The 14,856-nt window shown below is 29.8% G+C and overlaps 1 protein-coding gene across 1 annotated transcript in view; it reads left to right on the forward strand.

Moving 5' to 3' along the window:
• LOC113517950 (transient receptor potential cation channel subfamily A member 1) overlaps nucleotides 1–14,856 on the forward strand; it is a 50,063-nt gene that overhangs the window by 7,052 nt on the left and 28,155 nt on the right. The window lies entirely within an intron of this gene.

The following is a 14,856-nucleotide window of genomic DNA, read 5'->3' on the forward strand; positions in this document are numbered from 1 at the left end:
CTATAAATCGAAAAAGGACATATTTTCAATGTCTTAATAATTAAAGATATTATTCCACAAAAAAAAACTACTTCCATTGTAATAAAAACAGTTATTTTGATTTAAAATACAAACTACTAAACCGATTTTGATAAAATTTCTATGGAAATAATGTGTAAGTATATCCTTCCAGATAAAAAAAAGTGTTTAATAAATCAGCTTAGAATTGACGGAGTTAAGAAATATGACATAAAAAAGATTAATTGGAAGAAATCCCTTTAAGGGATGTATGACTGTAACTACTAATGAACTGTCAGTTTTCTCATATTGGGTTTGCTGGAAGAAATCTCTATTGGAGATGGGCTCGCCTTTGTGCACTATTATGTTTGTTTTTACATTTTAATAACCTTTTGTGTACAATAAAAAATAAAGAAAGAAAGATACGTTTGCCTGTGTAAATTTCTGTTATACCTTAATATTTATATTAAAAGTGACTAAAAAATACAACCAATTTAAGTATCTTCTTTTTGGAGTCGTTTGAAAAGACAAATTGATTTCATATGATATCTGAGCTAATAGATTTAATTTGAAATTACATAATATATATAAGAGTGGGCTGAACTGTTATGCCGAAGGATGCATAAACGAGAGCTTGTTATTTTTTTACGTAAAAACTGAACGAATTTGGGTCTATTATGGTGTACGAGTATGGATAGGTTATAACCTAACTTATAGAACACTTTATACACCTACTGATTAATGCGGGCCAAGTCAGGGGATATAGGTAGTGATTTCTAAAACTATTTAATATTTTAAATAGCATTATTATTTACTGAAATAATAATAAAGAGCTATAACAGACGGATGGACGGGAAAAGTTGTATTGTACGGGTTTCTTTGTCGTATAGATGGAACCCTGAAAAGATGCATAGTGCACGCTGACGGTTAATCAAGCGATAAAACACTTTATTATAATGCATTTAAAGATTACAACCTTTTTATAATAATTTGAATTATGAATGACACATTTATTGTCACTTGCATCGTGCATCGGAGCACACGTGACATTCTGAAATGCAGGCAGTTCCTAGAGGGCGCCGTCGCGACGCGTTTTATAGTGTTATTAGTGTTTTTATTTTTATTTTAATTAACTAAATATGTATATATTTTTTGTTTATTACATATTTTTTTTGTTTTTTTTTCTTTTTAAATTTTTTTAACGTTTAGTGAAGTGTGTAGTGAGTGAATGAAATGTAATGAAAGACCCTGATCGGGTAAGACTTTTTTGTTTTGTTTTTACTTTGTTTTTTATTTAATTCTTTTTTAATAATTAATAATTATAATGTTCATTATTTTAAAACAAAAAGAAATTTATTACTTTTGATTATTAAACAAGGTTTAAAAATATAATAAGTAATAAATGCTAAATTAAACATATGTATACATTTTAAATACCATGTAATTTTTTTTAACTGTCTTTACAAATTGGGAGAAAGTATTAAATTGACTTTTCATTCAAATCTGTTAAATTATTTATGTGTACATTTAAATTATTTAAATGAAACATTTTTACAAACTCACATTTTTTTTATTTTTTTTCATTTCAAAACAACTATTCATTTTTACTTGACGTTTTAAGGTATTATTTCAGTTTTATGAAAACAAAAACAAAAATTTTATTGTCAAACAAAAGATTTACTAATGTTCTCTTTTTATTAATATTGTGTCTATTACTGTTAAGGTAGATTGACTATGACAAAATAAACAAAATAAAATAAGTATTTTTTTCGTATTCATCGGATTTCACTCTTCCTTTTTTTGACTTTGACGAGTAAATTCTTTCGGAAAACCCGTTATTTCCTGGTAATACTATTGAAATACCAGAAAGAAAGGGATCGCTGTCAACTTGGAAACTGCTTTAGATGACATGCTTAGACGAGTATTGTACATATATGACAGTTTAGGAGAAGACTTTTTAAAAATATTTTACAATACTTCCTGCAAAATATGTTTATATTACGTCTATTTCATTTAGTAATAGTTGTAACAGTTTTTTTTTATAAACAAAAAAGGCAAAGGTATTAAGGGATTATTATTATTGATAGACGGGCTTATTCAGGCAAAAAACCCTATGCTATTGCGTTTCTCCATGATCTTTTATGCTTAATGATATTAATTTTAAGATGTTCTCTGTACCGATGTTTTTTATCTCCTCATGATATAATGTATATTTTACAAAGAAGATATATCAATTATGTATGAGTGGGCTACAGCCACAAATTGAGTGCTGCGTCGTTTTTTTTCTCAATGTGACAAAATTTGCAAACTCTTTTTGGGCATAAGCCTACTTTGGCCATGTTCTTGTTTAGTTTGTAGCTAAGTACTGAGTCATATAGCCTGATCTTTTGTAATAAAATTATCTGTTCATATTTTTGATAAGACTGAGTCGCTATAAACTACAGACTAGTTTTGCAGACTAATTTTTTCGGCACTGAAAATTGTCTAAGCAAATCTACATCGCTTTTTATATTTGCTATATTAAATCGACAATTTTGGTGTATATATTTTTCCAATTAAAAATGAGACGACAAAATATTATTAAAGAATTAAAATTACGTAATTTGGGATATATTTAGATAATATAAGTTGGGTAATCAAAGAGGTAATGCTGCCAGTATCTTGGGTACGCTGCCTCGGTGCATTGGGAGATCACTTATAATTAGTATTCGTACTTAAGGAATTGTATATTAACTTTAATTTATTAATGTTAAAAAAATAAATTTGACAGCATATTTAGATAAGTTAATTATAAATTTTCGCGTTGTTGACACATATTTTATGTACACTGTTGGGAATCAACGCGATGAAAAGTTGTTGGTAAATTATATTTATAGTAAATTACAGTAAGTTTTCATTTTAATCGTTTAGTCCCGATAGTGTATATAAAATATCTATTTCGATTGTGTGGAAAATTCACTAGGTCATATAAAAGTCATTGGAAGAATTTTGGAAATCTATCAAATGAAATACTATATTTGGAAATTTCAACTGTTGAATTTTCCGTTAATTTAGACATTATGTATTGACATTCTGCCGTAGGCATCTAATTACATAGTATCTGTAGCACTATGATGTTATGAGATCAAAGCTTTTAACTAATTTATCTACCCACAAAAATGTACTTATATCACATTAATTAGCTCTTAGGTCACTTTAAATTAGAACCTTTTTTTTATATATATTCGAGTATATTTTCCTTAAGCTGTTTAAAATTTGTCTCGTAGGACTGTCAGATATTATGTCTGATTTTTATAGGTGTAATATTCTTTCGAGCAATTGTTTTCAAAACTTAATAGAATAATTTTGAGTTTAGAAGAAGAAGAAGAAAAATTAAAGAATTTTCATTTACGTACATATTTTATCTGAAAAGTGTTTAAATTAATTATTACTGGACATATTTTACAAAAAAAACTTTATTACAAATATAAAGTTAGCTACAATTTTATATACAGATTTAATATCGACGCTAAAACAACAAAATGTATTAAGCGTCTCATTAGCCAATAATTATTTATATGCCTGTCATAATATTATTGAATTTATATATATTTACTAAATTATATTTAATAAACTAATCAAAGCAACTGAGTGCGATTTAGCCGAGTCAAGAAATAGCCAACCACAGCATTTGGTCGTTTTCTATTTGTGATTGATACAAAATTTTGTTTTAAATTTTTAAAGGCTTTTACCTTCTTTAGGTATAACAGCCCTATCGTACCTTGAATTGATGTAAAAATACAGAAAAATGTTTTGAACGTTTTATAGTATCACATATAATACACACATATATCAAAAAGATCTAGGGATCAAGTACGTATTAGAGTATTGTCGCAATTTAGGATTATTATTTTGATATTTTTGGATCATTATTGATTATTTTCAATGAATGTCACTATTTAAATAAAGATTTTTTTTTTAAGTTTTGTTAAAAAATAAATAATTAACTATCAGTCAAGATTCTTATTTAAGTGAGTATTCTTATTTAATAGCGCTTTTAAAAAACCATTAAAATTTCTGTATTGGAACTGAAAAATTGCATCGATATGGAGCAACGACATTATTCGACACGAGAAGATGAGATGACAAGAGCCGTCGGAACGTTGTAAGCTGGTTCCAAGCAATATACTTGTGACTGGCGCTCTTGCAACTATACCTAGCGTTATAAAATATTAGTTAAAACCGCATTTTAATCAGTTAAGCTGTCTATAATTAGACAAACGTACAGACAAACAAACAAAAATTTAAAAAATAATTCTTTTAAGTTTCATTGCATTCATAAAACCCCCCTATAGTAGTTTTTCTTATATATCTTCCATGTACAGACAGCGATCAGTTACGATTTTATTATATTATATGTATTGATTGATGTCGCGTCACGATATCTCTTGCAAGCGGACTTATTACAAAACACGATTATTTTCCAAGTTTCAAATAGAAAATTCTGTACACTGTAGTTATATTGTTGATCTTTATATTATTTTACTTTGGCTGTAAATAGAGAAAATTCTAGTTTACGCGCAATCGGATGGAAATAAACAAACAGCAGTATCAATAGAATCCTTCATCTATTCAAGTTTATAGAGAAACGAGTTCATTCGCATGAATCAAGGGTTTTTTTATGGATGAAAATAGTATGTATGAATAGTAACTCCACCTGCGCTAACGGAAAACGCCGGCGGTGCACCAGTGAAGGGTGATCGATGAGAATGAAAACAGGCCAGCTAGCCCATCATGATGAATTCATCAGGAATTAACCGTAGTTTCCGGGGGAAACCGCGACGAGGTCGACCTAGCTGGGTATACTGCTAGCGATGGGATTCTTAGTCTCCATTACTAACAATCCCTTTCCCCCCAAATCAAGGGTTGGTCGATTGAGATAAAAGTTTTAAAATTATAGCAATTTCCGTTTGCTGTGAGTTTGAAAATCCGTTCTGTACAAAGATATTTGATGGATTCAGGCACTCATCTTAGTTTCCGTCGGATTTAATCAGTGTGTAGATTTTTTTTTAATTTCCTATCTATTTATTCTTTTGCATTTATTATTTCATATGTGCATATGATAAGTAATTATTGTGTCATAATATTTATATAAATAATTAGCTTCTACCCGCAATTTTACACGCGTGGATTTTTAAAGTAACTGTAAATTTTCTCTAAACAAGTAATACTCCTTTATAGGTTAAAAAGAAACACTATAAAAATAGATCACTTATAGATCTAGTTGATATGGTATTATTCGTTTACTGTACATAACTATAAAGCCGCATCCAATTTTGTGAAGTAATATTTGAACAAACGTACAAGGCAATCATTAATTATGAAAAATATCGTTTTTTATTTATAAATATATATATATATATATATATATATATATATATATATATATATATATATATATATATATTCGGTATTTTGTACGCTTTGATTTCAGAAGTAGGAAAACCAATGATGTTGGTCACTTCTAGCTGGCATACCAAGATTTTACCAGTTTTTAACTTGAAACATCAGAAACATAACTAACTAAACCGCATGCAATTTATGCGTGCATGCGTTATAGTTTTCGCGTCTTTGCAAACTATTGAAAAATTGCAAGCAAACACTTGGATATTCAATTTGATATGAAAGGGAATTTCTATAGGAAAGTATTGCAGTTAATTGAATAGCATACGTTTATATAAAGTTATTATTTATTGAATTTAAAAGCTTTACGAGAGTAAGTATATTATTGTTTATTGGTAATTAGCATGCTGTGTTCCCCTTAAAATGATTGTACACTAAGTATAAATAGACAGTAATCTTAATATAAAATCTTGTCAGTGTAACAATTGCTAGGAGACCAAATAAAGATAAAATAAAATAATAAAAATAAAAGTCTCACGATTGGGTCATTTTTACTTACTTTTATTTTACTTTTGTTTACATTTTCATTTAAGTTTCAATTAATCAGACTATACCACTTTAATATGTGAAATATATATGTTTCTCAAACAAATATATTCTGTCTGCTTTATTAACACCAGACGTGTTGCATGCTGCCATCACTAAAGAAATTTTAATATACATTTTTTAAAGTACGCCATAGCTAATGTATTCTGTAGGTAAAATTTCGGTATGAAGCTCATTCCACAGCTTTAGCATTCGTGGAATGAAATTCCTCTGAAACTGCACTGTACGCAACTATGTACAAAGGTGTCGGTTAAGATGAATTCCTTATCAGTAACGATGCAATGACAAAGTCCTGGTATTTCAAACAATTATTATAAACTAGCGACCCGCGTTGGCTTCGCATGGGTACAATATTTGTCTGTGTAACTTTTAAACTGTTCCAAATATTTTAGTAAGACTGGTATTTTACCGTATGTGAAAGTACTGCAATAATATTTTTTAAGATTTTAAAATGAATGGCTTGTAAAATTTATTTTACTTTTAACATAAAAACCATCTTCTAGGCTGAGATACTTAGAGATATGGTGTCGTGGACTTTTGTACTGCTAAAAGTACTTAATATATTTGCTACAGATTACGTTCCTGAAAACCGTTTAAGTAGTGCACGCCATTTTATAAAATTTTAGCCGACAACAATTACATTCATTGTAATTAATTATTGAAACCATATATTTACTATAAGGTTAATAAAGAATACATAAATAAATAAATAAATTTACCAAAATTAGAAGTAGTCGCTAGCATTCAAGAGTAATATATTTTTCTAACAGTGAAAGAATTTTTTTTAAATCAGATTAGTATTATCGGATATTATCGCGAACATCCAAATTCACAAACTTCACTTCTTTATAATATCGATATAGACTATCTGTATTCGACAATTCTGGAATATCCAGCATGAGTTACTCCAAAAAAAAATTCGTACAAATCCAATTAAAACTAATTGGACAACAAAAATACATACATTTTAACATAATATTCCAAATTTTCACATTAGAATTTATATTTAAAGAACGAAAAATGTGCAGAAATTTGATTTCGCGCGAAATCATTCGGTTCATGATAAGTTCATATTGTTACACATACGCTGTATACTCGTATATGAAAATATTGGAACCTTCAGAGTTCTAAAGTTAAATATAATTAGAAAGAAACTTGAGAATTTTAATTGTTATATTTACGATAAATTATAAAATTTTAATAATAATAAATGCTTATGTAGCTGAGTATCTGTTATTTTCTTATTTTTTAATTAGCTATTATTTTTTGTCTTCGCATTTTCAAAGGTTCAAACATTCAAAGGTTGATTGGAAGAAATACGTATTATGAGATAAATCCGCCATGGTACTTATTCTTTTCTTAAAAACCCTATATCATATAATTTAATACTTTATAATAACCAGAGGGAGACTTTGTACAAAAGTCGTTTGCTTGGATACCTCTGTCCCATTCGTGTTTCAACCGTAAAACAGTTGTGTTTGTATGGCTATGTTTCGGTGTGAAGGGTGGGATATGGTGTGAATTTACAGGGTACAGAGGAATAACACCTGAGTCCTCAGGAATGGCAACTTATGGGGGGTATCATGGGCGAGATAGTATATTCTGTTATATGGTACTGATCATGTCTATAGGCGACGGTTACCACTTTCCATCAGGTGGGCCGTCAGCTTGTTTGCCATTCTAAGTTGTATAAAAAAAAGTATTAGAAATAAACAAACTAATATTACACACTAACTTTTTACACGTTGCTTCGCTCGCGTGAATTTCAGGAGATGGAAAACCAATGAAATAGACCAGTTCTAAATAGCGGCTCCCATGAGTCGCCTTTACGACACCAATGGGAAAGAAAAGGGTGGCCCATTCTATACCGGGACCACATGGCAATCTATTTGATTATTGCTAGCTTTTACCCGTGATTTCATACGTGACTGAAATATGTTCAATGACGAATTGAAAACTAACCTATATTCTTCTTCATTTCTATATAGTACATATGTATATATTAATTTTCAATGGATTAATTCGTTAAGGCAATAAGAGGTAACAAATAAACAAACTCACTTTACATCATCATCATTATATCAGCCCGTAATGGTCCACTGTTGAACGTAAGCCGAAGAGGCTTAGGGGCTTTGCCAGTTGCCATGCTTGGCAGGTGGATTGGCAACCACAGTTAGGTTTTAGAGGTGTTTTAACAGGAACCCTGCTGTCTATCCAATCGCTTTCCCTTAGTCGCTTCTTACGACACTCACAGAAAAGGAAAGGGTGGACTATTCTATGCCGGGATTACACGAACTAAACTCACCTTTACTTTTATAATTATAGTAAGGATTATGACAGTGGTTACTTGAGCATTATCTGGCACATGACTATTTATAAGAGATGGTAATTAACGCGGTGATTTGCATAAATTTAACGTATCATCTAGGTTATCTCGACGTTTCGACCAGGGCTACCATGAAACGAAATTCCTAATTTTGGAACTCAATTACGTGTTTTTGTTCATACCGAATTCAGCCCAGTAAATGGAACTTAACATTTCGTTCGTCATAAATCCTACCATAAAATTCAAAGAAAAATATTATTTTATATTTAACATATAGTATATTCATATTTTTAAACGGTACATATCCTGTAATTTTAACTTGAAATTTGTGATTCATTTGGCGCCAAAATTTTGGAAAACATTTCATGGTAGGCCCTCAAGTTACACCAGCCACCTACTCGTGACCAAGGCCAGTCGAATTCTCAAATCTAAACCAATTTGAAAAGTTTACGTTTCTAAATTATCCACAGCGAATTTCGAAGTCAATTTTAATAAGTTGTTTACTTTAAATTGGATTTATTAAATGTCACGTGCAGGACCACGTGTAAGCCAATGTGCTATTCCACTTTCACATTTGTAAGATTAAGTAAGAGTTCGTATATAGAGTGTTTTTTATGATAATTTTACAATACTTTGTCACGTTTTCATTATGTTCTTTTAAAACAGTCTATACATATGGTACCACAATTGACCAATAATTGATTTAAGTAAATGAGTCATCAATATCCAAACATCTTTCATACAATACAATATTAGATTATACAATATTTGAAAGATATCACTTTAGAGTACGTATAATTATTATAATATGTGGTACCCAAGAAGCAACAAATAAGATATAGAAATTTTAATATAAATTTAATATTAATGTTGTACGATTCTACGATAAAAAAATAATGTGTAAGAAGAGTCACCAAGGTTTTATTACCAAAGACAGATATTGGATAAAGTAATCTGTATAGATAGTTAGGTACCTCTGTCTCACATTCTATTTCTGCCACTAAGTTTATCAAGGTAAATTGAAAAATGGGATACTCCTGTAATAGTGAAATAACATAATAGGGATGCATAATATTGGGTCTTTGTAATATTTATTTAAACTTTATTGACTGATGAAATAAAATATAATAGTCAAAAAATATCTTAGAAACGGCTTAACTGATTTGAATGCAGTTTTCACTAGTACGTTGCTATTTTCTCCACTTTACATTTGTGTTTGTTTTATTTCTACTAGTTCATAAATGTTAAGTTATATTAAACTAAAGAAATTATATATAAGATGCTATAAAATAACCGAAGTTGAATTGGCTGAAACTTTATGAAGGTAGATTAATAATCATATTTTAACTCCTAGGATATTTTACATACCGATTCACGCGGGCAGCGCCGCGGGAAACAGCTAGTTTTCAGTAAAGTGGACCGTAAGCTTATCTGCTATTGTTTGTTACATAAAAAATACCTTAAATTAAAAAGAATATATATAAATATATTATTATAATTACATTTTGAAAACGTGGCGGACGTATGTAGATAACATTTCACGGTTGAATTTCCGCGAAGTACATATTAAAATTAAACTTAATTACTTTGGCATTAAGGTTGTATTTTGAAAGACATATAATATTTTGCTAACATTTAATATTCACCCTTATTATAAAGAAAACAAAATGAAATTATAATTAATTTGTATTGTTTGTCCAAAGGGACCACATACATTTCTGTCGTAACTGAATATGTTACGCTTTTAAATTCCATGTACAATTATTTAGTATTATCATCAAATATGTACCTAATATAAAAAAAATCCGCTGTTCGCGTCTGTCTGTTTCCCTGGTTCCTGCTTCTAAACCACACAACGGATATTTACATCTTCAACTTATTTCTAACAAAGTCAATGAAATGCTTCTAAATTTCAAGCATGTAATATGCTTAATCACGGGGGTGGCGCAGGGATTGTTAGTAACGCGGACTACCATTACTAGCTATATACGCTATCAGGTCGAACTCCACGTGTTCCCCCTGGAAACTATCGTGATGAATTCCTGGTGCATTAAGCACGATGGGCTAACTGACCTGTCTTTCCATCCTGTCTGTCGTATACCGTTAGCGCCAGTGTAGCTTTCATTCCATTATCATCCATTAAAAAAAATGCTTAATCTAATATATCCCATAAAATAATGTAGGAATTTAAAAGGATTCACGAAGCACTTCGCTATTTTGGCGAGATTTACTGGGAAGATATTTTAAGACGAAGAAATCTATTTTCGGGCAATACCATTATCGGGGAAATTTAATTTGGTGCAGTTTTAATGAATAGCCTTCGAAACGATGGCGTCGTACGAGTACCACTTGTAAGGGTGATCTAGTACCTTTTTATATTTTTATACATTTAGATTTTTGCCCGTTATTTGATACACATGTACTTCAGAAGTAGGGGAACTAATGAAATAGATTCCTTTTATATAGCATTTTAAGATAAAACGTACATCAATTTTTAAGTTAGACCTTCAAGGATACAACCGCAAAAATCACATTCAATTTGATGTAGTAGTTTTTACATAATGCCGGAATAAATATACAGACAGACAGATAGACAAAATCTCTTAAAATCATTGTTTTAACTTCTGTTCCTATAATTCGAACCGCTCATATATATTATTATAGTTTTCTTTTTTGTATATTTTTTTCACATTGTCTAGTTATAATTGTATTATATTAGTAAGTCTATATAAAATGTGTTTTGAAAAAAACAAACTTCGTTTTGAAATTATGACAGTGACTACCCACTTATATTATTAACTGTTTTTTTTTAAATCTGCTAGATAATAATTCTTAAGAAAATTATATACACCTATTATTCATCTCTTTTTATTAAATGACATATTATGATGAGAACAAAGCACATAAAATAATATATTTAGGTATATCCTTTCTCCTGTATTTCGTGTATTTGAATAATATAATCTTATATTAATATAAACATAAATTCCTAAACATTATGTATAAATAAATTTTATATTTCAAAAACTATAAATGATTTTTTGACATATTTTTCTCGTCCGACACTATTTTGCCAATAAGCGTACTACTGTATTTTTGTATCAGCCATTAACTAATTTTCGAACTTCAAGTTACTATATTACTAAATCAATGTAAATAACCATTAAGCACCGGGGGGAAAGGGATTGTTAGTAATGAAGACTGAGAATCCCATTGCCAGCAATATACCCAACCAGGTCGACCTCCTCGTGGTTCTCTCTGGAAACTATCATGGTTAATTCCTGATGAATTCATCATGATGGGCTAATTGGCCTGTTTTCATTCTCATCTATCACCCTTCACTGGTGCTCCGCCAGCCTATCCCGTTAGCGCAGGCGGAGTTACCATACCATTTTCATCCATCAAAAAAAAAATTAAGCAACCGAAGCACTATCAAAATAAATTACGCGTGCAAGAATTAAATAGCTATTAGAGATTTATGCTGTATCAAATCGCAGCTTAAGTCAACTAAGACGCTTAAGCAAAATATTCATCACCCAATCGCGAACCAAATAATTAAAAAAAAAAAACCATGAAAAATTTCATCACGGAAATGTAGAAAATATTATTGTGCTACATTTACGGGTAGAAACAATATAGATTGTTATAAATCAGTCTTTCAAATAATATCTTATGTATAGCAAGTCGTATTCAGAGCACGCTCACTTTGATTTGATCTTATTTGAGGCTTCGCACACGTGATTCTTTTTTACTATAGACACTGAATATCATAACATTAAAAAAAAAATTCGTACATTAATGTTTTATGAAATCACCAGTGGCCCGCTCTGACTTCGCACTGGATAGATGGTAGACAATAAGATAAATTAGTATTTTAAATTGATATTTTACTTGGACCAGTAGAAGGCTGTTCACTCACACCACGGCATTTTTCTTGCTTTTACCATTTTTAGTTCAGTCGTAATTTATAAACGAAAGGTCTGATTCGAATAATTTAAACAGAAATTTAGATGTACATAACTTTGATTGTAAAACTAATTATATATATAATATTATGATATGATTTATCATCATGTTTTGATTCTACTCGTATTTAATCCATTGATTTGAACAAAAACCTTTTATTGTGTTATTATAATACATAGTTAGATGTCTTGAGATTTTTTTTTGTGGGAAATAATAAGTACTATAAATGTGTAATACATTATTTTATGTATCATCAACAGTCTTCACAGCGCGTGCTAAATAATGACTTTTCCAAACAAGTTTATGATATCTTGAACTACGTTACGTTATTGTACTTTTCCTAAAGATCTATATTCTTTTTTAATAAAATAAATAATAAATTAATAATTTATAGCCTATGTTACTCACTGATAAAATAGTTTTCTATTGATGAAAGAATTTTTGAAATCGATTAATTAATTTTTGAGTTTATCCATTAGAAAAAAAAAATTTTTCCTTATAATAATAGTATAGATATAGATAGTTGCTATTCATATCTATAAGCGACAGTTATCATTTTCGATCACGTGGAACGTCAACTTGTTTGTCGTTCCAGGGTGTATACAAATTAAAAGACTTTTGGCGAATTAGTACGAATCCACATTACCCTAGTTCACAGAGGTGGCTAAGCACAAAAGTTAGGATAGGTACTATGACGTTTATGGGACTATTCACAATAAGCGACTGTTGCCAATTTTTATTAGATGGGCTGTTAGCTCGTTTACTATTATGAGATGCAGGGTATATAAAAAAATCTTATTATTAATACTGACGAGCATCAATTCTGTACCAGAAGAAAGGTTATATATTTTACACAATGACCTTATAGAATGTTTCCTTCGTAACACCCTTCATGTTAAATGCAAGACCCCAATTAATTCCAACAAAAAAATCCAAAGCTTGAATACCTAAATACACTACAAAAGATTCTTTTCTACGCTTTCCGACAATGACTTCTACGAATGTTGTCGCTGGTGATTGTTGACATTTGGTGGAGTTAGGAATTCATCTTTATAAATGACAATGCGGAAGATCACGCTCTTACATAGGTTTTAATAATATTATTTATAAGATATTTTTAAATTATAACGACATTAGAATTGCCTTTTCGCATTCTGTGGCATATGGCATCGAATTTACAGGGTACAGAGAAATAACACCATTCTAACTTTATATCCATGGTACTGCTCATGTTTATAGGCAACGGTTACTACTTTCTATCAGGTGGGCCATCAGCTTGTTTAGTATTCTAAGTTGCATAAAAAATTCTCTAAATATGTTATATCTCAAAAATTGAAATTTTAGTTTGACAGTTTACCGAAACATTAATGTTACATCGAACTCTACTTATAACGTAGGCATAACTCAAATCTTTTCTTTTTTTTTATACAACTTAGAATGGCAAACAAGCTGACGGCCCACCTGATGGAAAGTAGTAACCATCGCCTATAGATATGAGCAGTACCATGGACATAACAGGGTATACTGTTTCGCCCATGATACTCCCCATACGTTGCCATTCCGGAGGACTCAGCTGTTATTCCTCTGTACCCAGTAAATTCACGCCATATACCACCCTTCAAACCGAAACACAGCATCTACTACAAATTTAATTTAAACCCGTTCATAAATTAATAATAGCGCAGTATTCTTACATTCTATTTTTAGTTTTACAGATAAAAGCATCTGAATCAACTCAATTGATTCCTTGAAAGTAAGATAAAAAATACAATGTCTGTATTGCAGATGACATTGTTCGTGTCTATAAGTAGTGGTCACCACTTTCTGTCAGGTGGACTATCAGCATGCCGATTCGTGTTACTTGAAAAAAGTTATTCAGTTTCATTAATATTACTTATTAGGTTTCAATTCTTATTTATAACTTATCCTGCGGCTTCAACCATGTGAATTAGTATATATGTAACGTATCCTATGCGCTAAATTAAGATATAGCCTTAGATTATATAGAGCATCGAGCCTCAAAAATGGGTCAATTAGTTGTCAGCTAATTGTCAAATTAGCTGACTCGTTTTTCTTATCAGTGTTCTATATATTTACGCATAAAATGTATCTTGACATATTATTTAATAAATAAAATGAGTGTTTATGCATTAAAAAGGTGCAGAATTTATAAGATAAAATAAATATAGAAGTTATAAAGGAATCACTTATAACTATTTATCACGCAAAATTATATATATATATATATATATATATATATATATATATATATATATATATATATATATATATATATATATATATATATATATATATATATATATATATATATATATATTCTTTATTGCACTAAAACATACAGTAACAACAATAAGTTAATAACAATGTTAGCAAAGGAGAACTTATCTCTAGAAGAGATCTCTTCCAGTCAACCTAACACAGTGGCATAGGAAGTAGTGAGTGGACAGTAGTAGCGCAAAACAGAAATTAAAATAAATATTTACATAAATAATAAATCATTGTATATATATATATATATATATATATATATACATACACACACACACACGTACACAATT

The sequence above is a fragment of the Galleria mellonella genome, unplaced genomic scaffold (genome assembly GCF_026898425.1).
Source record: "Galleria mellonella isolate WM207_F2 unplaced genomic scaffold, CSIRO_AGI_GalMel_v1 utg28, whole genome shotgun sequence".
Classification (NCBI taxonomy): Eukaryota; Metazoa; Arthropoda; class Insecta; order Lepidoptera; family Pyralidae; genus Galleria; species Galleria mellonella.